Source organism: Culex pipiens, chromosome 2 (genome assembly GCF_016801865.2).
Source record: "Culex pipiens pallens isolate TS chromosome 2, TS_CPP_V2, whole genome shotgun sequence".
NCBI classification, from domain to species: Eukaryota; Metazoa; Arthropoda; class Insecta; order Diptera; family Culicidae; genus Culex; species Culex pipiens.
The window spans coordinates 219466206-219492535 of record NC_068938.1 but is presented as its reverse complement, the minus strand read 5'-3'; the positions used below and the strand labels follow the sequence as shown (position 1 = coordinate 219492535).

Here is a 26330-nt window from a genome sequence, read left to right as displayed (position 1 = left end):
CACCCTCGTGATAAACTTTCGGCCTTTCCCCGGCAATATATCACAAATTAACACCACAGTTATTCGCTCGTTTAAGCACTGCCAGCTCAACAAAACACAGATCATCTGATTAGAGTGAAATCTTACTACGCCATCAAAATTTTATCACCCCTCAAAGTCCCAAAGTCTCACCAGAGCTTTGCTCTTCCGTTCTTTCTTCCATTCCAGTGTTCCGGAGCTTCCGGAGTGCAGAAATAACGAAATAAAATAATCATCCCCTCGGTCGGGCCGGTCGAGACGTTGTTCAGAACTTGGCAGGACGTCGGTCTACAGAGTGGAGAAGTGCTGTTGTGTGAAAATTCAAAGTGGTGGCACTCAAGCAGTCAAACATAAAGTTCATCGCCGCCGGTCATGAAACGACGTCCTACAAGGCAGGCCGGCTTCTTCTGCATATTGCAATAACCTCACCGAGCTTATGTGTCGATAACTCAGTGGAGGGCGAGAGAGAAGAAATCGTGAACCTGGTCGTGAGCTGTTGACTGCTGATTCCGAGGAGTGGGCCGAAGGAAAATGTAAGTGTACGAAAAGGTGGTATTTTTGGCAAGGAAAGTAAACTTCAGGTGGGAAAGCTGGCTTTCCTGGAAGAGGATAACAAGCACAACAAGTACTTCGATAAGATGCATTCTTCGACGCTTTGAGAATAGATTTTTCCCGGAAAACGAAATTCCATCGATGGCACGCCTAAAAACGATCCGAAATAGCTCTCCAGGAAAGCAGCTTGAAGTGCGTTCTTGCGTAGGAATTCAATTGAAGTTGTTGTACCCACAAGTCTTCCCCCTACGAAAAAAAAAAAAATACTGTAACAGAACTTTGCTTTCTCGTCAAAAGAGCACTGACCTCCCCTCTGCTGAAAAGGGTTTAAGGTCGTACTTTGGTGACTGCCGGAAAGTTTTTTTTTTTTTGCTGCCCCAAACAGATGCCATCCCCTTTGAGGGACGAGGGATAAACCAAAAGTTTTTCTCCGAGCAGAGTCGTAAAAAATGATGGATAAAAATAAAAACCACGAGTCCCGTAAACCAATATCTGCTTGAGCTTTTGCTCGGACAAATTTTTACGGTTGAAAGTGTGGGGGAGCTTTTGGCCGTGAGGTGAAAGGAGAGGAGAATTGTTTGAGAGAGGATTTTAAGGAGGGATAAACTCTTGAGAAATGATGTGCACACACAAAAAGTTTGAGGAATCTCGGTTGAGTTGTGGTTTACGAGGGTCTTGTTAAGTGGTTTGCATTGTGAGGGAGGATTAAAATATATTCGCGTGATTAGACAGTGGAAGGTACTAGAGGTGCAGTGATGAGGGCTGCCACAGTGGTTTATGAATTCTTTGTGATTGATTAAGAAACTTTGAAAATTGAGAAGAAAAAATAATAGATGAAAATAGTCTGGTTTAGAATGATTTCGTTTTCTAAACCAATATGCTTTTGCTACATTTCCATGCAAATTCCACCCACTTTCTCACGTTTATCACTTAATCAGCACCATATGAGAAAATCGCTACCACTGCTAAATTTCACCAAACTCCAAAGCTCGAATTCGGTGAAAATAACCGTGGTCGGATTTTTATTTCTCATCCCTCCCACCGTATATCCAACCCTAAAATCAACCCTCAATTGCCCCTTCCGCCTTTGGCGGGAAAGTGTTTTGTGGCAACACGAACAAAAAAAAATGTGTTGAGCTTGCAGGAAAATGATAGTGTTACAATTTTATGGCTCCCTATCATCGTCGTCGTCGTCGTCGTCATCGGTTCGGTAGAGTAGAATCAATGTTGGGGATGGTGGTGTGGAGTCGAACCAACTTTGGCTTTTTCCAACCTCCGGCAAACCAACCAGTCAGGGAAGGGTTTGTCCCCGTGGGGCAGAATGGAAAAAAAAACTATGTTTTCTGCAATTTTCCCTGCGATTTCACTGGAAAAGGGGGCTGACTAGAATGCGGTTGGAAGTTGCGTAAAAAATCTGAGTTTTAAATTTTAAGCCTGATTTTTTAAAATTTCGAAAGTTATAATAATTACAGTTAGTGTAATAACCAAAATTTTCAAAATATCAAAAAAGTATAAGTATAAATAACTGAAAAGATTTCATTATGGGAAGGCTTTTTTCGTTGCTGAAAAAAACAATTTTGGCCTCCACAGAAGAGTTTCTAATATCAATTTGATTTGTTCAGAAAAAAAAATACTCTTAAAAAACAATTTTTAAAGAAAAAAACTGCAAAAATATCTTATATAAATCAATTAATACAACATCTATTTAATTACAAACCTTAATTCACAATCAACCAACAAATATTTTGCAAAAAAAACTGGCTGTTCAGATTACAAGTTAAACCTTTGCGTCCCATGGTACACGCAAAACAACCAATGCGAATTCTTTGATCATTGGTACCGAAATTTTGAGCATCGAATTGAAGAATTCGACGACGTTTTTTCCGCTAGGTTCGCTGTTGTTCCAGCGGTGTTCGGAATGACAGCCCCCATACAGTTTGAGCAGTTTTTAGGGAAAAATCGTGTTTATAATGAAAAATCAAGCATTTTCAGAAAAGTGGGGTATTGCAAAGTGTGGCAATTTCGCTAACGATCATAATGCGTGGTGATTTGTAGTGATTAATTGTGACTGGTATTTTATTTAAACGATTTTTCTAAAAAGATGATCGATATTTTGGATAACTTGAGTTAAATGTTGCAAAAGTTAGAAGTAATGATTAAATATAATAAAAAAGTTTTTAAACTTTACTTATCTTCCCGTTTGACCAAAATATTGACCTTAAAAATGCATTTTGGTGATTTTTTGGAATTTTTTGGAATAATTCGAAAAACTGGCAATTTTTTGAGAAAATTATTGTAATTATGCTGTAATATGACTCTAATAGTTTTTTCTAGCTATAATACACACATAAGGAGCATTATCAATCAAATAAAGCTTATTTAAATCAATTTTTCAAAAGATCTTTTCGGTAAATTTGAGGAAAAAACATGAAAAACTAACTCAGCCCCTATGATTTATACATCATTCGATTCGTTTATGCGATTGCCACACTTTACAATAACTTTCATCGACGTTAAAAAATATTTGAAGGAAATAAAAATCAAAAACTGCAAAAAACATAATATTTCCAAGCACGCTGTCATTCCGAACATCGTTGCGTAGTGCTTCTACTCGCCACCAGGATGCGTGCACGTTTCTGTCGAATCTCTCAATGGTCATAAACGATCATGATCATTCGATGCTCAAAGCGCGTTGACCATCCGATGTTCATCTTGCTTTGAATGGAATTTGACATTTCCTTTGATTGTGTGCGTGTCGCCCCGTGCAGCTTTTTGCTGTTTTCTCTATTCAACACTGGCGGCGCCACCGTACATTGCCGCTGCTGGGCAGTACCGCTTTTCGCCACTAGATGGCTCTGTTCAATGTTTTGTCACTAGATGGCTCTGTTTAATGAGTATTTTGGGTATAATTTAATTTATTTAAGAGAATGTTAATCAAAACAGATGTTTTTATTGCTTTAATTTCAAAATTAAACTAAATCAAACTGTTTACATTGAAAACAATAGATTTATTTTGTTTAATTTTCAAGTTAAAGAAATAAAAACATCTATTTTGATTAATATTCCCTACAAAAGGAAATAATTGATAAAACGATAAATATTTTTTTAATTCAGCTTTTAAAACGAACGTTTAACAATCAATCTTTGTTACTCCAGTCATCGGCAAACCACTTTTCTAGTAGCAGAGTTGAAATCAACAAAATCAGGACTAATTGCTTAATCAATTGTTTCTGCCGTGTGGTCTTTGGCCGTTCGATTCCAGCGCATCGAAATTTTTCTGCCGGAACAGTCGGCCGTGCGGTACCGGTGGTTTTCATGCGAGCTTCCGCTTGGTCATGCTCGACCAGTACCAGATAGACCTCGATCGGTCGGAAGAACCACGCATAGGCACGCAAAACTTCCGCTCTGTTATCGGCGCCAGTCTATTTCATTCTGCTGCCACGCCATTCGCCACGTTTTGCAGAACGAGTTTATGCCGATCAGGTTCGCGTACGCGTCAATGTCCTGGCAGGTGAAGTTAGCGGCCATTTCCTGTTGATTCAGTGTACTCGTAATTAAATTAAGCAAGAATTTCAAAGCGTTGACTGCCTTACCTGCAGCGCGACCGGGATGTCGGTTCACAGAAAAAAAAAAAAAGTTTCTGATCTTAACACACTGAAATTTAAATTTTAATGAAAGATCCGGAAAATTACGGATTTATTCCAGGCAACACAAAACGTTGCGCTAGCAAAAAAAAACTCCAACTGTCAAACGCGATGAAGGAAGAATCCCCGCTATTGAAACAAAGTTAAAGAAGAAGAGAGCAGCTCGATAGGGAGGTTCACACATACATTGAAATAAGTTTTAATTGTGTTGGTAATTTTTACGAAATTTGAACGTTCGATGTTCAAAGGTTTGAACATCGGATGGTCAAAGCCGAATGCGCATCCGATGTTCACCGGAATATGTTTGCGTGTATATCATTCCAGAAAAATGCATATTTCGATTAAAGAACTCATTCAGTGTGTCCTGAGTGCAAGGAAAATGCTGCCTTTCAAAAAGATTTTCTTAATATCACTTACACTCCCAAGCTAAAAAAAAGAAGTTTTCGATAAATTTCTTGTTTCACCCTTCTAAAGTTTTCCTTATACAGCAGTTTCCCAGGAAAACAGCATGATTCATAAGAAAAAATCCTTGGCCGAAATATTTTCACGCGATTTTTTTTTGTTTGGCCATTAGGGTGACTTAAAAAACTCGGGGCAAAAAACTAACCTAATTGATGCTGGTCAATTAGAACTTTCAACCAAGATTTTTCTTATGTGAAATATTCCGAGGATTGGATTGGTGTTGGTGAGAATCCGCGGAAATTTGCGTAAGGCCCGTTTAAGGCCTATTTACCCTATTTTTGCTGTTTTTTATTAGTTTTAAATATGTGGCTAAAATGTTCAATGTTTTGACATAACTTTTACATAAGTGAAAAATTCCAAGGAATGGATTGGTGATAGAGAGAACCCACGGACAAGGTCGATCTACCATATTTTTTTGCTGTTTTTATTAGTTTTAAATGTATTTCTGAAATGACCAATGCTTTGACATAACTCTGTCTTACGTGAAAAATTCCGAGGAATCAATTGGCGATAGTGAGAACCCGCAAAATGTACCTGAAACTCATTTTGATAGAGAAGAGAAGAGAGAAGAAAAAGTTATGTCAAAGCATTGAACATTTTAACCACATATTTTATTTTTTCATTTCATTTCATTTATTGGAAATTTTTGGCTAAAACATCAGTGCAGTAATTAACCTAAGCTGAGATATGGGGAACCTTTCAACAGCTGACTAATTCAAACGGTGTTAGAGTTTACTGGTACACGGGAGAACAAATTGAGCAGGGGAAGGAAAAAAGTTACAAAATAAGCTTCGAAATAAATCCACATATTTCAAACAAATAAAAAAAAAAAAACAGCAAAAAATAGGATAAATTATTCTCACTATCACCAATCGATTCCTTGGATTTTTTTTACATAAAAATGTCGGGTTGAAAGTTCTAATGGATCGCCATCAATTAAGTCCGTTTTTTGCTTCGATGTTTCCCAATGTGCGCTGTGTTAAGGTGATCCAAACAACTTTAATTTTCATCGAATTTCGATATAAACACATTTCTAGATTAAATTTTCAAAACAACCTATCCCTCATGGGTTTCCTATGCAGATAGGGCCTTTTGAAAATTTAATCGAGATTTAAAAAAAATCATAACCACGCATATTATGTTTTATCCATTTTAGCTGACTTTGACGCAAATGAAAGGTTATTTAAGGAAAATAATAGTTTGAAGTTTCAAAAATTTAGCCTGACGTTTGAAAAGGCCGAATGAAAACATAAAATGTTGTTAAAAACCTCCAGTCTTCGCGGGAAATTGCTATAAAAAATACACAAAATGCCTCATACAAATTTCAACTTATTTGAGCTTTTTATTTTTTTTTAAGCCATGCATTGATAAATATCAATTGATATTTGTTAATTAATTTTTGGTATGATTAGATGTCCTTATCGAAAAAATAGTGGATTTTATTACTTATTTCATGCTCTTTTTTATTAAAATTTTGTCACACCGTCTCCGAATGTTCCACATCGATGCAAGAAAAAAAAAAAAGGAAATCAGTTTGCTTTCAGGACTTTTTTCCTTTCTTCATCAATAGTGAAAGTGTGACACTATCACCAGCACGGAATCTTATCAGTAATCCTGCTCTGGCTGCAGTATGTCGAAGGACTGCCGCTGACTAGTACCAGAGTATACGGAAAAGACTTTTTTTTTGCTTTCTCTCTTTACCTCATGAAACCTGCACGAGCTGCTCATCAAAAGTGCATCAGCGTTTGGGTGCTCTCGCTCTTTGGAGGAACTTCACACATACACAATAAAAGGTATTTCTACACTACTGAGTAAGTGGAATCATATTATCACCTCATTTTGGTGTCATCAACGACTTTCTCACTCTTCTTCTTCTCGTTTTGTAATGTTTTTTTTGAAGAGTTTTTTTTTGTCGTAACGATAATGTATTGGTTTCTTAAAGTCAAATATTCTCAGATTTCTTTTGTAATTTATATTATTTTTGGTATACAATTTTTATATTTGTCAAATGAAGAAAAAATAAACGATGACAGCTTCTCTAGTCACCTTTCTAGCACGAATTTTCCACCTTTTCGCCCTAAAGGAATTAAGTATAGAAATCCAATTTACTTTTCTGCCAGGCCAAGTCGTTGAAAGTATTTTCACCTTTGTGGGTGTGTTTGTGTGCCAGGCAAGTGGCTTCGCGGAGAAAGGCAGGCATTTTAAGGATCGTTGAGCTTTCCCTCCCTTCTTCTGGGTGTGTGCGTGTGTGTTTGGGACCATCCAGCCAACCGAGCGTACAATCACGATCAAGGCAAATTGGAGCGAGATGATTGAGATCTTTGGCTTGCCTCGGATGATGGTGGATGGAGAAGGCACAAAAGAAAGCTCAAACGGTTGTCGAGATAAGCGTATTGGTTTGAGTAAGAGAAAATGGATTACTTTTCGGGTTTCGCACAGTTTTCTTAAATTCTTATTTCCTTTCCTGATAGTGAAAACTCAACAGAAAGGAGTAACAAGTTTTCCAGAAAATAGATGATTTTTCGCAGAAATCGATTACTCAGTACGAAGTGTTCGTTCCAACTTAATACCGGTTAGCAATTTCCCACCGGATTGTGTCTATCACGTGTAAACGAGAGAGAAAAATTTCGCTGCATGGTCGTGTATGTTGGGACATGAATATTTGATTTTAAATTAAGTACCAAAATACACACACTTCACACACATCGACGACCAGCTCGTTACGTTAATCTTGCATTCGGCAATAAAAATGAGAAACAGCGGAAACGACCCAAATCGAAAACACGAAACATTGTGTCCTGAGTTTGGTGTTTGGCAACCAAATTCCCCACCAGCCAATGCGAATCGAAATCAAATTCATCTTGTTTGGCCAGAGAATTGAGCTGAGCTGACAACGTACGTGTGGGTGTCTGTGTATGTGTGCCCAGCCACAGATGGTTTATTGTGGGGATTGAATCGATTGGATGATTTCCTGACAGTTTTGAGGATATTTATAGCGTCGTTTTATTGACATTAAAATTGTATTTGAAGGGGGTTTCCATTTTTTAGACTCAAGCATTAACAAATTGCCACTCTAAACGATGTATTTGAGTGCAAAATTTAGATTGGATTATCACACCTGTCTTGTTGTAAAATATTTGCAACGGCCAGAAAATCAGAAAAAAAAATCGGTTAACGGAAGAAAAGCCCTTTTTTCAACTATTTTTTTTAACAATAAAATAAGTTCCTAAAATCTTTTTTTTTTAATTTTTTGTGTTAGTAAATAATTATTCACAATTTCGTTTTCTTATAACCAAAAGGAGTTTTTGTTAATTTGTTTATATATTTTACCATTTTTTTCAATTTTTTTTATATATTTTAGGAGACAGAAACTGAAACTTTTGAGTAAAAGAAAAATGTGTAGATATTTTATTCCGTTGATTTATGATTTTTCTTGAATTTTTTTTTTGAAAATAAGAACCGTTTATTGTTTAAAATTAAATTTGCGATCGAATCTACTTCACAGATTTTTTGATGAATTGCACCGTTTTTAAGATTAAGCCCCTTTATTTTTAACTGCAAAATTCCCGTTTTTTAAACAGTGTGCAGGATTTTTTTCAAAGAGTTCAGAAAATTTCCAATAAAACTGCCTTTGAGGTATTGAAGATTGGACTTCTCGTTACTGAAATACAGCGAATTGAAGAAAAAGAAACATGTAAAAAAAGTTTTTTTTAATCTGTAAAGTACTTTTCGATTGTAAATTTTATTTAACATTTGAAAAGTAAGTCTTAAAAAAATCGCGTAAGATTTCTTTTTTCACAGAAAACATTTTATTTTTCAAAAACTCATAAGTCGGTGGAAACATTTCTATCTAATTTAATCTAATCAGACCCTAGCGCAGCCAATCTTTCGAAGGGATCCTGGAGATTTCTTTAGGTTAGATTACGCCTAGCACTCTTCTTGTTATGTAGGGGGAAGTGGGGCAAGTGTAACAAGCTAAGGAAATGCTCGTTATAACCCATTAAAAACCTTTAAAAATCCGTCGGATTTTTTAGAATCATCTTATTCCAGGTCTTGACTGAGACTTTGATAGAACAAGTTTTTTAAAAAATCTGTTTTTCAATGTAAAAAATTGATTTAATTTTTTTGATTTTCCGTACGAAACATTTCTATGGCTCAAAAAATACGTTTTGTGCCCTCAAAAAAAAAAAAAAAAAAAATTAAAAAGTATGGATTCTGAGAAATTGATCTTTTGTGAAAAAAACGTTAATTTAAAAAAATCGGCTTTTTTTCGTGTACCATTTTTTGCTCAATAGTCCTCATCAAAACCAACAACTTTGCCGAAGACGCCAAACCGATAAGAAAATTTCTTCAAATAATTCAGTTTTTCAAATATTTGCGTGTAACATTTTTGTACGGCCAGCCAATTTTGTATGGGTGAACACTAGGGTGGTCAAAATCCGAGCTTTCTCGGGACTACCCCCTGATATCATAGATAACCCATCACTAGGCTAAATTCCAAATTTGAGCTCATTCTGACCACGGGAACCCCTCCCTCTAATCGCTTGAAGTTTGTTTGGGAAAAATCGTGAAAAAGTATGGAGAACAACAACTGTTTAAATTTTTTACCAGTGGAGGGCGCATTAATCGTTCAATCTTTATCATTTCTCAGATGTAGGAACTTCATTGAATTTTGAACAACTTTCCCGAAGACACCATATTTTTAGGATTTTTTGCTAAAAAGTTATTAGCTTCCGAAGAGGACCGTTTTTGCGTAGACTCTAAGGGGCTACAATTTGAGACTAGCTCAAATGTGTATTTTTTCAACTTATGATAAAGAATGACTTCTTTTCACATTGGGAATGCACAGACAATGGTTACTTAATATAAATAAAAACAATAAAAAATAGATTTAAAAAAGCCTCATCTTATTTTAAAATGAAAAAAAAATATGCAATTTTCTATTTTCCAAAATCAATACGCAAATACTTGAGACAGCAAACAAAACTTCATTCCGTTATGAAACATTTTTGGCTCCCTTCCAGCAGTTCTTAAAGTTGGTGGTCATTGCCAATTTGCCGAAAAAATCTCCCTTTTGCCACGCTAACTTTTATTAAATTCAAGTGCAACCCGGCACGGAAAAGCATTCCGAACCCTTTCTCCACTCATTTGCATTATGAATGCTTGTTTTTCCTCGAGGCACTCAAATTTCACTACCCATTTTATACTTTTTTTTTCTCTTTTCCCATTTGTGTTGTGGCTGGTCCCAATTTCCAAATTCGTCGCGACTTTTTTTTTTCTTGGAAAAACGTCACGGTTTTCCTCTTTTCCTTTTTTTTGGCGCGGTCCTCGGCGGAAATTGATACTTAGTCTGATGAGGCTTCGCCGGGTAAAGGGCCGGAACGGTGACGCAGGAATGTTGAGAAAGTAAATAAATTTTAAATGATCGTGAATCGATGGGATTGTGTTTAGGAAATGTCGTTAATCCGATGTTTTTTCTGCTTGTGTAGCCTTAAATATGATAGAGCGAGCAGAGCTTTAAAATCAATAGAATTAGGAGATCAATGAATACTCTACTTATTTTATTTTAGATTCACACAAGGATGTAAGCCCACGTGAGCTTCAATCGATAGCTCGTTAATCATGCCAAACTGACTTCTACGCTTCGTTTGATTTGTTGGTAGCTTTTGATTCCCAAATTCTATTTCTGCTATATGTTAGTGCAGACGAAAGCTTTTACTTTTTTTGAGCCGGTATTTGTTGGTTTGTTGCGTGTCGATTTATGGGGAAAATTTATCTTTGAACACAGAATTCGTGAGTGGTGATTAATGATTGCTAGACATGACCCACAGCGAGTCAAATGAAACCAAAAACAAAGTTTGTTTTGAATCGGAACCATATGCGGATGTCATAAGGGAGTTGACCTCATTCAAAAATTGAAAGATTTAATTAATTTTATAAGGGCTTTAAGGTCAGATGGCTTTAAATCTCCAAATAAAAAAAAATGGCCTGAGATCTCCAAATTAGTGTCCAGGTGGTTTCTGAATGGTCCCTTACATAGCAGTTAGTGAAATTGAATTTCTTATTCTATTTTTTTAGATATGGTGAAAATTGTTATCTGAACTCACATATAAACTACCCACATGAACCAGTCACAATGCAACGCCATAATCCCCTTGGAATGCATTAGTCGAAATCATTTCCAGATAGTTTCCGACTCAACGCCCTTTCGTGCCGGCAAACCGTTGCATTTCCCGGAGATTCGTTCCAAATCGACCGCCCCACAAAAGAAGTGGTTCGTTTTCCATTTTCGGTTTCCCCTCACCCAATCTTTCCCCTTTCTTTTCCCCCAACCAAGAAAACTCAAATTAACCGACCGGACCGAATGTGACGACACCCGGATGACCCCGCCGGAACGTGTTCCCGGCTCCGGTCAAGTCTCTTGAAAACACACAGCCATAGCTAAGCTTGAGGGGGGATTGAAATGCAAAAGCGTCTGGCGGAAATCTCACTGCTTATCTGGGATTCTTGCTGTATTCATGGTTTTCATGGTTTACTCCACGCCACGCCACGGTCGATGTCCGGCATGGTTGGTTAATGTTTGCGACAGGCGAAAGGAAGCGGGATTATCTCTTTGGCTTTGGCAGGGTGGAGTGGATTGCCTCCAGGCTTGGGACGTGGACTTGGACGGCAAGGTTGGGACTCATTTCACATCCGGGGCTCCAGAATTGCTTCGCAGAAAGACGTACACTAGCACAGGCCGCACCATGCATGTACGGACACTCCGGGACCCGAGCAGATTGGCCTGCATTTAATGAATTGTAAACATCACAAGCTTGTAGTACACAGTCTGGAGTCAGGGGTGAATTACTGGAGTAATTTTGTTTTGGATAAAACATATCAACGTTGCCTGTTGGATTAACTTTCAAAATGGTTTGGACACAAATAACGTTATATTTTTCTGGTTCTGTAGAATCTTTAATTATTTATTTTTGTGAAGATGTCCTTTTTCCGGGAAATATTTGATAATAAATTCTTCAAATTTTGTCATGCAAATAATCCGTACCAACACATTCTTAAATACGGTTCATCCTTTGCAACTTGCATTCGCTGATGACAATCAAAAAGATGAAGATTATTCTTTATGAAACTGAAAACAGACATATAAGAATACTTTTTATATAATCTAATAGGTATGGTTTGCGGATATTTAATCTTGGTTGTTAGAAAAGTGTAAAATTAAAAAAAATATTGTGCCTTTTAACCATTATAGGCAAACCTTTCTAAATTATCCTCCTCAGCTTGATCTAAAAATTTGCCAAATATCTATTTTCTACCAATTTTCAATTTTCAAAAAGTATTGGAAAGAACATTTAGAATTTAAAAAATATCAAGATTGGAAGTTTGACTTGTATGTAGCGACTTTGGAAATGTTTAAAACATGTGTCATCTTTTCAGGGGTCAATTTTGGCTGTGTTTTAACTATTTTATCCAGTATTTAATGCATAATAAGTGTGCATTAATTGTTGTAATGTTCCAGACTAAGTCTCAACGATTTTTTTCAATTTAAATGCCATTAGACCGATGCTTTGAAACTACACCAAAATGTCACTTTTTTTTAAATTTTGAATGTGATTTTTTAAATAAAAGATATCATTTTTATTATGATTCTATAATTGCAATGTGCTTTAAATGCGTTTTTTAACCTCAAAAATATTGACCAAATAAGGTCTGAAATCCTTTGAATAGGAAAGGAGTGCATAAAATGAAAAAAATATTAAAATTTGAATAACAAGCCATAGTCTCCAAATTTGCATGAAAAAGGTGTTTTAAAATGCAGTTTAAAAAAATGTTAAATTTGACTAGAACAAAAATATTAGCGAAAAAAAACTTTTTGCGGTACCGTACAACGAAAATTTTCAAAAATTTAAAAGATGCTTAAAAATAATTCTAAACGTATTCCCCATTTTCAATTGATTACAGCTATTTGACATTTGGAAGTCTTTTGAAAAAAAAAAAATGTAATAACTCAAAGCAATGAATAATACCAATGTTTATTGAAACCGGACTAACTCGGTGAAAAACTTGATTTTCTCAGCGCTCCTCATTCTCCTTTTGAAAAGTGTTGCATAATGAAGATTTGTTATGTATTGTAATGTTATTTTTGGCCTATCTGTCATTCGAGAATGGCAGGAATAGGGAGAAGTTTAACAACAGAATTTCAAATCAAATACTTCAACGGCATAACTGAACTTTTTTTTATGTCAGAGCGCTCCCCACAGGTTTATATTTGACCCGAGCAGTCGGTAATTACAAAATTAATGTCATTTCAATAACAAATACTGTTAAAATAACAGAAAATTTTATGGAATCTCATTTTTGCATAAGGGTTTAATAACAGATTATGTTATCATAACAAAATTTGTTATTGGTCTGGTGTTGGTTGAAAGCCAAAACAATGTTGAAATAACATTTTTAGTTATGGATGAATATCTCCATCTGTTATTGGGATGATCGGATTAATTGTTAAAATAACAAAAAATATTAACAAAGATTTGTTCGAAGAATAACTATAATTTGTTTTAGTCTGTTATTACAATATCAATCCAATAACAAAAAAATTATAACGACGAATAACAAACCTTGTTATAAATAACATAAAATGTCAATGGCCTAGTATTTTCAAATATCAAAAAATGTTATTCCCAAGTTATTTCCGTCTGCTCGGGGAACGTATTATTTGTTGTGGGCGAAACTCTGTCTGATCATGATTTGTTTTTAGGAATCTGTAGTTTTATACATAAAAACGTTACTTAATCCACCTTTAGGTGGTTGGTGCCTTCCTCACATTCATAAAGTCAATACATTGAGTAAAAATAGCAACATTCCCTTAACATGTTTAACAAATCAACTTTATTACTAATTTCTTTTGATAGGGTTCGCAGACCTTCAATTTTTCTGGCTCATCGGCAAGGTCTGATAAAAAAAACCTATCCAACGATAGTTCGCATGGAAGATTCAGATAATATTTTTATCACAATATCTGAAATCCGACCTCTAAAAAGTGTATAAATAACACTTAAGTGTTTATAACTTTTGAAAGGGTTGTCAGATCTTCGATGTATTAGGCTCATTTGAAAGGTCTTTCGATTGTCTAACTAACGACAGGTCGCATGATGGACCCGGACATCATTTTTACTAACATATCTAGGATCCGGCCTCCAAAAAGTGTATAAATAACACTTAAGTGCCAATAACTTTTGATAGGGTTGTCAGATCCTTGATGTTTTAGGCTCATTTGAAAGGTCTTTTGATTATCTTACTAAGGTTGGGTCGCATGATGGCCCCGGACATCATTTTTACTGAAATATCTGAGATCTGGCTTCCAAAAAGTGTATAAATAAAACTTAAGTGCCAATAACTTTTGAAAGGGTTGTCAGATCCTCGATGTATTACGCTCATTTGAAAGGTCTTTTGATTGTCTAACTAACGACAGGTCGCATGATGGACCCGGACATCATTTTTACTGAAATATCTGAGATCTGGCCTCCAAAAAGTGTATAAATAACACTTAAGTGCCAATAACTTTTGATAGGGTTGTCAGATCCTTGATGTTTTAGGCTCATTTGAAAGGTCTTTTGATTATCTAACTAACGATGGGTCGCATGATGGACCCGGACATCATTTTCATTGAAATATTCGAGATCCGGCCTCCAAAAAGTGTATAAATAACACTTAAGTGCTAATAACTTGTGATAGGGTTGTCAGATCTTCAATGTTTTGGGCTCATTGGAAAGGTCTTTTTAATACCTTTCTGAAAATGTATAACACGATAGGGTTTCTTGCAAAAACCACCCTTTTTACAATCTTCCGGACATACGCCAAAATCGTTTTTTAGCATAACTTTTGAAGTACTTAACTAAACTTGCTGATTTTAAATAGAGACCTATGGGACCCCACGACGGATCGAATGAGACTAATACGGCCAAAATCCGTTCATTCAGTTCGGAGATAATCGAGTGACAATTTTTTTGTCCACCCACCTACACACATCCACACAGACATTTGCTCAGATCATGATTCTGAGTCGATAGGTATACGTGAAGGTGGGTCTACAAGGTCGAATTAAGAAGTTCATTTTCCGAGTGATTTTATAGCCTTTCCTCAGTAAGGTGAGGAAGGCAAAAATGATTTAACACAAAGAAATTTGGAAAGTGTCACCCCCACGTGAGGCGGCTCCGTCCTATGCAGGTCCCTCCGCACACGGTTTCCTCGTATTTGCGAGCTAATTCTAGTCATTCCAGTCCCGTTTGGGCCGGCGGGCGTCAAGGAAAAATTTAAATAAACCAAAACTGGAACCATGTTCTTTCTGTGGTGCTTGTCTTGTGACCGTCTCGAGGAAAGGGCGTTCAATTTGCAGCGGTTTAATTGATTCTAACCAAATGTGTGTGTTTTTGCGACGTGGTGAGGTAATTGTGTCATTAAATATAGCTCGGTTTAATTTGGAAGTGCTTGATTGTTCGAGACGCAAGAGCGCGGGAAATTTTCACAACCTGGCGAAAGTGCACGCTTTTCCGGTGCTATTAGACAAAACTTTTTCGCTCCCATCCATGGTAGTGACACAAGTGAGAAAAGTTTTCAAATTCATAAAATTAAACTTTGTCGGTGTGCTGCTGGCACGGACGAAACACGTGTTCCGTGTTGTGCGGTGCCATTATTGTTGGGATTTTGCGGAAACTCACATTCACGTAAACGACTCGACTCAAGTAGAATGAATGATAATTTTGCTCAGAAATGATGCTTGACACGTTTGAAAAGGAAAGTTGGTGAGAGGTTGTTCAACCAGTCGATTAATATGAACCTCCTGATTAAATTTCTCCTGTGGAATGTTTTCAGAAATTCTTTCACTTAAATTAAAGTCTTGTATTACTTCACAAAACAAACTCATAAACATTGACCAAATAAAGTCCGTCTCGGTTCATCGCGTAAAGTCAACAAACAAAAAACTTTGCTTTCGTCCGAAATCGTCCACAAATAGCGTGCACTCTTAGGCCAATACACAATGGCCGCCGGCGACGGAGATGACTTCCGAGAACACTTTCAACACTTTCTCTGCTGCCTCAGAGACCCAGACGATCGACAGACCTGGGAGGCTGGGAAAATGTGGGTGGCAGTGAGGGAAAAGGGCTCTCAATCTCAATGAAAAACAAACAGTTTACGTTTGCCGGCGTGCGCTCGTTTTTCCCTTGACGAGGTAGCAGATGGTTAACTTTGGCAGAAGCCGGCGTGCCATTTAGTGAGAGAGGGAAGTCGGCCCAGAAGGAGGGGGGTTCCACACATTACGCCTGGGGACGTGGTGAAGGTCACTTTCCTATTAAGGTGGCAGCATTGGGTTGGAAAAGTTTTACTTTTGGGTTTGTTTTACTAGGAAAATGATATTTTTATCACAGATTTCTTCAAAAGTTCTCCTTTGTTCATTACAAATATTGTTGGCCCATTTTGTTTGCTGTGAAATTCGCGGAATTTATAATGTTTAAGAAGTACTTAATAGAATACTTTTGGAAAAAATGCATGTCATACAATTACAATTAGAATTTTATTCAAACATTTTCAGGCAATTTAAAATTTTGAATTGATTTAAAAAATAACCATAATGATCAAAATGATCAAAATGATCAAAATGATCAAAATGACCAAAATGACCAACATGACCAAAATGACCAAAATGACCAAAATAATCAAAATGACCAAAATGACCAAAATGATCAAAATGACGAAAATGACGAAAATGACGAAAATGACGAAAATGACGAAAATGACGAAAATGACGAAAATGACGAAAATGACGAAAATGACGAAAATGACGAAAATGACGAAAATGACGAAAATGACGAAAATGACGAAAATTACGAAAATTACGAAAATGACGAAAATGACGAAAATGACGAAAATGACGAAAATGACGAAAATGACGAAAATGACGAAAATGACGAAAATGACGAAAATGACGAAAATGACGAAAATGACGAAAATGACGAAAATGACGAAAATGACGAAAATGACGAAAATGACGAAAATGACGAAAATGACGAAAATGACGAAAATGACGCAAAGGACGAAAATGACGAAAATGACGAAAATGACGAAAATGAGCATGAGCATGAGCATGAGCATGAGAGACCACCCATGGTTGTCCTTCTCCGTTGCTGAACAGGACCGTAATATCCTATCAATACAACCGACCATACGCTTGAACGATCTAATGGTGTTTCCCTTATCAACAGCATGTATGAATGCGTTGAAAAGATAAAACATCAAGATCATTAAAACTAGATCTGAAGCAAATAGGTAACAGTCATTGGCCACCAACGGCGCCCGCCATGTCAGTTTGTAGATCTCGGGGGATTGGGACGGGAATGTTAGTTAGCACAGGTTGCTACCAAGGGTGGGTTCTATACGATATCCACACCCCCACGTGTGCCGGAAAACTACTTCTACTTGGGATTTTGTTAGTGGGTAAGGGTAATGGCCAGGATTCAACATAGAGGATGATGATGCGACCCAATAATCAATAAATTTTGTTTAATGGTGTGATGTATTATGCATTCTCAAGGCAAACAGTCGGAGGATGCGGATGAGATTATTCCCGGTTATTTGGTGTTGAGTTTGCTGGGGGTCTCGTGGCGCAGGGGTAGCGGCTTCGGCTGCCGATCCCGATGATGCTATGAGACGCGGGTTCGATTCCCGCCTTATCCACTGAGCTTCTATCGGATGGTGAAGTAAAACGTCGGTCCCGGTTTCTCCTGTCTCGTCAGAGGCGCTGGAGCAGAAATCCCACGTTAGAGGAAGGCCATGCCCCGGGGGGCGTAGTGCCAATAGTTTCGTTTTTGGTGTTGAGTTTAGCATAAATGATTTAATCTTAGACAGCCGGCTGTGGAAAGATAAAACCAAATAAAATGCGAAAACGCGAAACCGCCCGGACCGAAAAACACACACAATCGAAAACGGCAACGAAAATCCTGCGTGATAACCGCGACGCGCACCGTTCAAATCCTCCAAAGCAACTGTCAAACAATCGCGAAATCACCCGGGTCGAAATACACACACAATCGGAGGGAAAACAAAGACGGAAACGGCAACGGAAATCCTGCGTGATAACCGCGACGCGCACCGTTCAAATCCTCCAAAGCAACTCAAAATGACGAAAATGACGAAAATGACGAAAATGATGAAAATGACGAAAATGACGAAAATGACGAAAATGACGAAAATGACGAAAATGACGAAATTGACGAAAATGACGAAAATGACGAAAATGACGAAAATGACGAAAATGAGTCGTGTGGTGTTCGTTGGATCGATCGGAGTGTAAATCGGCGCGCGAGAACCCGCGGGGAAGTGGTAGAAAATTCTCGAAATCATTGAAAAAGGGGTCGCGGCGTGGCCAGAGAAGTTTGCCATCAGTCGTGTGGTGTTCGTTGGATCGATCGGAGTGTGAATCGGCGCGCGAGAACCCGCGGGAAAGTGGTAGAAAATTCTCGAAATCATTGAAAAAGAGATTTGCGTCGCCGCGTTTTATATTCACATTTCATTCTGAAAGCCCATCCCATAGCATCGGTACTCGGATGGCACGCCGGCGGTAAGAAGTAAAAAATACGCGATTGATAAGTCCTTCTCATAGCGTCGTAGCTCGGAAGGCAACGATTGTTTCACTTTCTGGTCATATCATCTACCAAGATGAATCCTGACCTTCCCTTTCCTTCCCCTACTAACACAATTCCCCCAATTCCCGTGATGCCTGAAGGAGATGCTGTGGATTCAACGGTCTCATGCGGTGTCAACAGGTGTAGAGTGACAAACTCTGTGTCTGATGAGTCTGCAACTTCAAATATCGGACTAACATTCCTACCTTTGTTGAACTGCATCTCCTTGGGGTGCGCCGGTATTGACTTAAAGCAGAGATCTTCAGGGGTTATACAGTGAGGATGATTAGCTCCCACTATTCATCTGTTGGTTCATTGTGTAACTTCAGCTGATCCGTCAATAACGGAGTAGCAGCTCATTGGCAGTCAACCATGCTCATGCTCATGCTCAAAATGACGAAAATGACGAAAATGACGAAAATGACGAAAATGACGAAAATGACGAAAATTACGAAAATTACGAAAATTACGAAAATTACGAAAATTACGAAAATTACGAAAATTACGAAAATTACGAAAATTACGAAAATTACGAAAATTACGAAAATGACGAAAATGACGAAAATGACGAAAATGACGAAAATGACTAAAATTACGAAAATTACGAAAATTACGAAAATTACGAAAATTACGAAAATTACGAAAATTACGAAAATTACGAAAATTACGAAAATTACGAAAATTACGAAAATTACGAAAATTACGAAAATTACGAAAATTACGAAAATTACGAAAATTACGAAAATTACGAAAATTACGAAAATTAAGAAAATTACGAATATTACGAAAATTACGAAAATTACGAAATTTACGAAAATTACGAAAATAACGAAAATTACGAAAATTACGAAAATTACGAAAATTACGAAAATTACAAAAATTACGAAAATTACGAAAATTACGAAAATTACGAAAATTACGAAAATTACGAAAATTACGAAAATTACGAAAATTACGAAAAAGACAAAAATGACCAAAATTATCGAAATGACCAAAATTATCAAAATTATCAAAATTATCAAAATTATCAAAATTATCAAAATTATCAAAATCATCATTATTATCAAAATTATCAAAATTATCAAAATTATCAAAATAATCAAAATTACCAATATTACCAAAATTACCAAAATTATCAAAATTATCAAAATTACCAAAATGAGTCTGTTAATTTGAACTATTGAATAATTGTTGAACTAATTTTCAAAGAGATTATCTTGACACTTTAAGAGTATTCAAATAATCATTGGAATTAAAAACGCAATTTAGCCCAAAAGTTAGCACTTTTGGTACTCCAAAACAAAGAAAAAAAAATCGATGGGGTTAAGTATGCAAAATCGAGTTTTGAATCGAAAGAAGAAGTTTCAATTGCATTTTTTTTAAATAAAATATTCCTTAAGAATTTTTTTTATGGTTTAAAGCAATCTTCTAACCAAACCAAAACCACGATTGAGTGACACCACCACAGGTCCCAAAAAATCTGAATTTCCATTATTCTTCGCGGATAATGCGATCAATAGATTGCCCCGAGAGCGCCTTCAACAGCCACCACATCACATCATGCACACACAAAAAATCTCAACGGTCTTCGCCGGAGCCAAAAAAAGGATATCCTCTTTCTCTTTTTCCAGAAGCATCGCATCGGCGGAAAAGCCACCACCAGTTAATTTTCGAGTGAACTTTCAAATTTCTGCACCTCTCTCACCAGCAGCAGAAGAACAACAACTGGAGTCGAGTCGAGCCTGGTCTCTTTCGTCGAAGAAACCGTTCCATTAGCGCTTCTAACTTTATTACACCACACTGCTTTGACGTCGATGACGGAACGGAAATCAGAGGTGTAAGAGGGTGATGGGGCAGGGGGTAGGTGAAGAAAAGCCATCCTTTGGCATGCACACACTTACTCTCTCACGGGGGAAAAGGGAAAGTCAATTTCCACTTCAGAAGGTTCCGTTGCTGCTCAAAAGCCACGCATCGTGTGCTGAGTAATGAAATTATTTTAGGGTGTATTTTTTTTTCGATGATACTTTTTTTTCAAGATTTGGAAAAGTCAGAACATTTTTGGTTGAAAAATCCTTCATAACTTTTATAATTTGATTTTTTAAATTGTGGTTTATTTTATAATTATTTTTTGTTTTTTATCTGCAAAAAGTTGAAAATTCAGTTTATGAGATAAATGAATTCCGACAGATTGGTGGTCCCTTCAAAGAGCCTCCAAACAAGCCGTTAAAAAGTTTTAATCGTGACCCTTTCTCAAGTTTATTAGCATTCCCGTTGACGGCATCGCTGGACGGCGACGCACCTTTTCTCATTACTTATAAATGCCAACAAGGGGATGGTAGCCCAAAGGGGAATGCCAAACCTCTGGAAGTGAATCTTCCCGGTTCTTATCGCGACTGTCCCTCATCACGGTTTTGGGATTTGATGCGAAACTCGGCAGCGCAACAAGGCAGGTGGAGAAAAAAATGGAAGTGTGACCAATGGGCGAGGCCAGATGTTAATGGATTCGTCCCAAAGGGCAAGTTTTGGGGAGTGTCGATGGACGGCTGTTGACACGGAAGGGTTAACCGACGTCATGACCTGGTTGATGGCTTGGGGTGAAATTGAAGTCTTGTGGGACTTAAAGAGGAAACCCCAGTTTTTTTTAGATGAACTTTTCATGATTTCTCTGAAAAAAAAATTAGGTTAATGAAGTTGAAATTGAAATAATGCATAATGAGAAAAACAGTTAATTTCAGAAATGAAAACAAACATAAAATCCAGAAATCGTAAAAAATCACCATTCCTGATGATTCTTTTTTCCCATTTTCACCACACACTCACATAACAAGCGGCATTAACATATAAATCTCCCTTAATCGCTTTTAATCATTGCATTATGTTGTATCAGCCATTGAGTGCGCGTGCTGTGCGGTGTTAATACCTTTGTTCTGCTTCATTGATCGTGTCTCTGCGAGCATGTCCTCCGGACCATAACGCGTACGGACATTAAATATTGAAATTACGATTAATTTACTAGCCTCTGTCGATTGTGTAATCCGCGAGGCGGCGCAAACCGCCAACGCGATTTTCTGGGGTGGCAGCAAAAAGCAAAAAATTAATATCGTTTGATGGTTTCAGGTGCAGTGTGGTATTGATATTGCCTCGTCTGGTGTGCAATAATTATGTTTAATGCTTCTTGGAACATGTTTGATCATTTGTATGAAAATCACTTCGCTTGTTCGATTTAAAATCCGTTAATGTTGTTGCATTCAATGCAAAACAATTACTTTGTGAAAAGATCAACTATTTTTTGAATCATTTGATGCTTTAAATAAAACATGTTTTTGCATTTGACTATTCTCAAATTATGGTCACCAGAACCATTTTTTTAATTTTTCATTTATTTCTGAGTCATTTATGTTTTATTATCTTTGTCTTTTTTTAATCTATTTTTTTATTATTTTTCGTTACTCAAACTGTATTCCACCTGTTTTTGTTTTTTTTAATCCTTTAAAAAATCATAGATTTTACAGTTCTTAAATCAGGTGATTAAGCTTAAAAGCAATTTTTTAATAATATATATTTTTTGAATCGTTCTTTTATAAACAAAATTTGATTTACATTATATATGGTCAGCTGTTGTTTTTAAGCTATAATTTGATTTTCGTGAATTAAACACTGTTAATTTTAATAACTATTAATGCATAATATTCGACATTTATGCAACACTAAAAATGTCAGAAGATTTCAATAAACAGTCAATTCCCCTTGTTTTTAATTAGCCTGTTGGCAACGTAAGCTGAGATTTATGCTATTCTTGTGATATATTGTGGTTAATCCAGTTAGGTTTTCATTGCCATTTGAAATTGTTTTTTACATTATTTAAAAAAATCGAATTGCTGCAGGCGAAGATGGTTCTATTGGCCTAGACTTCTGGCTGGATTAGTTTGTTTTTCGCTTTTCTTGCAAGATTTTTGGCATGTTTTGTTTTTTTTTTTCGTTTTTTTGTTGTTATGTAGTTTATCAACTATTTACACGAGTTTTTTTTTCATTTTTTAAATATTATGGACAACTTGGAAAAAAAATAATTGAAATACTTAAAATACTTAACATACTTAAAAAACTTAAAAAACTTATAATACTTAAAATACTTAAAATACTTAAAATACTTAAAATACTTAAAATACTTAACATACTTAAAAAACTTAAAATACTTATAATACTTAAAATACTTAAAATACTTAAAATACTTAAAATACTTAAAATACTTAAAATACTTAAAATACTTAAAATACTTAAAATACTTAAAATACTTAGAATACTTAAAATACTTAAAATACTTAGAATACTTAAAATACTTAAAATACTTAAAATACTTAAAAAACTTAAAATACTTGAAATACTTAAAAAACTTAAAATACTTAAAATACTTAAAATACTTGAAATACTTAAAATACTTAAAATACTTAAAATACTTAAAATACTTGAAATACTTAAAATACTTAAAATACTTAAAATACTTAAAATACTTAAAATACTTAAAATACTTAAAATACTTAAAATACTTAAAATACTTAAAATACTTAAAATACTTAAAATACTTGAAATACTTAAAATACTTAAAATACTTAAAATACTTTAAATACTTAAAATACTTAAAATACTTAAAATACTTAAAATACTTAAAATACTTAAAATACTTAAAATACTTAAAATACTTAAAATACTTAAAATACTTAAAATACTTGAAATACTTAAAATACTTAAAATACTTAAAATACTTAAAATACTTAAAATACTTAAAATACTTAAAATACTTAAAATACTTAAAATACTTAAAATACTTAAAATACTTAAAATACTTAAAATACTTAAAATACTTAAAATACTTAAAATACTTAAAATACTTAAAATACTTAAAATACTTAAAATACTTAAAATACTTAAAATACTTAAAATACTTAAAATACTTAAAATACTTAAAATACTTAAAATACTTAAAATACTTAAAATACTTAAAATACTTAAAATACTTAAAATACTTAAAATACTTAAAATACTTAAAATACTTAAAATACTTAAAATACTTAAAATACTTAAAATACTTAAAATACTTAAAATACTTAAAATACTTAAAATACTTAAAATACTTAAAATACTTAAAATACTTAAAATACTTAAAATACTTAAAATACTTAAAATACTTAAAATACTTAAAATACTTAAAATACTTAAAATACTTAAAATACTTAAAATACTAAAAATACTTAAAATACTTAAAATACTTAAAATACTTAAAATACTTAAAATACTTAAAATACTAAAAATACTTAAAATACTTAAAATACTTAAAATACTTAAAATACTTAAAATACTTAAAATACTTAAAATACTTTAAATACTTAAAATACTTAAAATACTTAAAATACTTAAAATACTTTAAATACTTAAAATACTTAAAATACTTAAAATACTTAAAATACTTAAAATACTTAAAATACTTAAAATACTTAAAATACTTAAAATACTTAAAATACTTAAAATACTTAAAATACTTAAAAAACTTAAAATACTTAAAATACTTAAAATACTTAAAATACTTAAAATACTTAAAATACTTAAAATACTTAAAATACTTAAAATACTTAAAAAACTTAAAATACTTAAAATACTTAAAATACTTAAAATACTTAAAATACTTAAAATACTTAAAATACTTAAAATACTTAAAATACTTAAAATACTTAAAATACTTAAAATACTTAAAATACTTAAAATACTTAAAATACTTAAAATACTTAAAATACTTAAAATACTTGAAATACTTAAAATACTTAAAATACTTAAAATACTTAAAACACTTAAAATACTTAAAATACTTAAAATACTTAAAATACTTAAAATACTTAAAATACTTAAAATACTTAAAATACTTAAAATACTTAAAATACTTAAAATACTTAAAATACTTAAAATACTTAAAATACTTAAAATACTTAAAATACTTAAAATACTTAAAATACTTGAAATACTTAAAATACTTAAAATACTTAAAATACTTAAAATACTTAAAATACTTAAAATACTTAAAATACTTAAAATACTTAAAATACTTACAATACTTAAAATACTTAAAATACTTAAAATACTTAAAATACTTAAAATACTTAAAATACTTAAAATACTTAAAATACTTAAAATACTTAAAATACTTAAAATACTTAAAATACTTAAAAAACTTAAAATACTTAAAAAACTTAAAATACTTAAAATACTTAAAATACTTAAAATACTTAAAATACTTAAAATACTTAAAAAACTTAAAATACTTAAAAAACTTAAAATACTTAAAATACTTAAAATACTTAAAATACTTAAAATACTTAAAATACTTAAAATACTTAAAATACTTAAAATACTTAAAATACTTAAAATACTTAAAATACTTAAAATACTTAAAATACTTAAAATACTTAAAATACTTAAAATACTTAAAATACTTAAAATACTTAAAATACTTAAAATACTTAAAATACTTAAAATACTTAAAATACTTGAAATACTTGAAATACTTGAAATACTTGAAATACTTGAAATACTTAAAATACTTAAAATACTTAAAATACTTAAGATACTTAAAAAACTTAAAATACTTAAAATACTTAAAATACTTAAAATACTTAAAATACTTAAAATACTTAAAATACTTAAAATACTTAAAATACTTAAAATACTTAAAATACTTAAAATACTTAAAATACTTAAAATACTTAAAATACTTAAAATACTTAAAATACTTAAAATACTTAAAATACTAACAATACTTAAAATACATAAAATACTTTAAATACTAAAAATACTTAAAATACTTAAAATACTAACAATACTGCCCCCTCCTCTTCAAAATCGACCCAAAAAAATTAGAGGGCAAAAACATTTTTTTATCAAAAAAAAAAAACTTCAAATTATCAATGGAATAAACATGCAATCCACACAGTAAAAAATGTGTTTATTAGGAAGGTGTTATATTGGAAGGTAGAATATTACCTCTTGAAAAAGTGATAATCCACCAGAAAAGTGGTAAAATTACACATTTTCAGAGGTAAAATTACACATTTTTTCTGACATAAAAGATGTACTCCTTCCCGGATTAATATTATAATGATTTTTTTACTGTGTATTTCAAATTTAAAAAATGTAAATGTCTGAACCAGTTTTAATATATTTTGAATTTTTGTGAAACTTAAACATACAGTACCTTAAAAAGATTTATTTTTACAAAAAAAAAACTTTCAATCAACAGAAACAAATAACATGCAAGATATGTTGAGCTGACTATTTTGAACATTATTCTGATATTTGTATGATTTTGGTTGCTGGAGATATTAATAATTTGACGCTCGTAGTGCACGTAAATAATCTGTTATAATAGTTCATCTTAGTTAGAGTCTTTCTTTTAACACGAGATAGTTTATTTGAAGACAATCCCTTTTGTTTCCCCAAACCATGTTTGAAAATCTTATAAATCTTGTCCTTTCTAACGATAGCCTGATGTAACTCTATAAGATGCAACAAACCCACCAGAGAGTTCTGCTCATTTCTGGAGATTAGCAACACAGTCTCTGCATAAAACGCCAGGCCTGTTCGGCTCGTGTTGCATGTTTGAGGCCCACTTCCGTGCCAAGCAGAGCACTCCTTCCTCTGAGTGTGGTCGAAAGCTCTCATGCTGCGCTGCCATATTGCAGAACTAGCAGCTCAATTATAACGCATTATGAGTATGAAAAGTATTTTGAAAATTTCTTATTTTCTAAGAACATTTGAACATAAATGATTTTTTTCTAAGGTTAAAAACTCTGATCATTTCATAAACTCAACCTAGATGATAAATTCCATCCTTTTAATAACTTAGTTCAGAACACCACAAAACGGTACGGTACAAGGATTGTTCCGTTCCGCCTGTTTCCATTGTGTAGGGGAAGGTGGGGCAAGACGA

The 26330-nt window shown here is 33.9% G+C and overlaps 1 protein-coding gene across 1 annotated transcript in view; it reads left to right on the top strand.

Annotated features, from left to right (window-relative positions):
- Positions 1 to 294: 294 nt before the first annotated feature.
- LOC120425838 (trace amine-associated receptor 1) overlaps positions 295 to 26330 on the top strand; it is a 79463-nt gene continuing 53427 nt past the window's right edge. Inside the window, exon 1 of the mRNA XM_039590459.2 lies at positions 295 to 551. The gene's annotated coding sequence lies outside the window, so the exon portion shown is untranslated. The remainder of the gene's footprint in view (positions 552 to 26330) is intronic.